Raw genomic sequence first — 291 nt, 5'->3', positions numbered from 1 at the left:
TTCTGCACCAGACGTGCAGTAAGAAAATAAATCTCATTTCAACCATTTAAAAAAACAACAAAAACTGTTTCCTTTCCGCAGCTGTTTCAGTGCCCTCACAGCCAGGCAACTCTGCTAATCAAAACAGCCACTCTGAGGATCCCTGACCCCACGTGGCTTACATGCAAATCCACTGGTTCCTTCGTAAGCTATCGAACTTCACACTGCTACTTGATTCTTTGTGTGTGAGATGACTTGTAAAATTGATAACTTTCCTTGTTAAATTCCACATATTGTCATTCAAATAAATCA

The sequence above is a fragment of the Galeopterus variegatus genome, unplaced genomic scaffold, assembly GCF_000696425.1.
Source record: "Galeopterus variegatus unplaced genomic scaffold, G_variegatus-3.0.2 Scaffold14112, whole genome shotgun sequence".
NCBI lineage: Eukaryota > Metazoa > Chordata > Mammalia > Dermoptera > Cynocephalidae > Galeopterus > Galeopterus variegatus.
The sequence above is the reverse complement of the archived record's forward strand: the minus strand, read 5'-3'. Positions refer to the sequence as shown.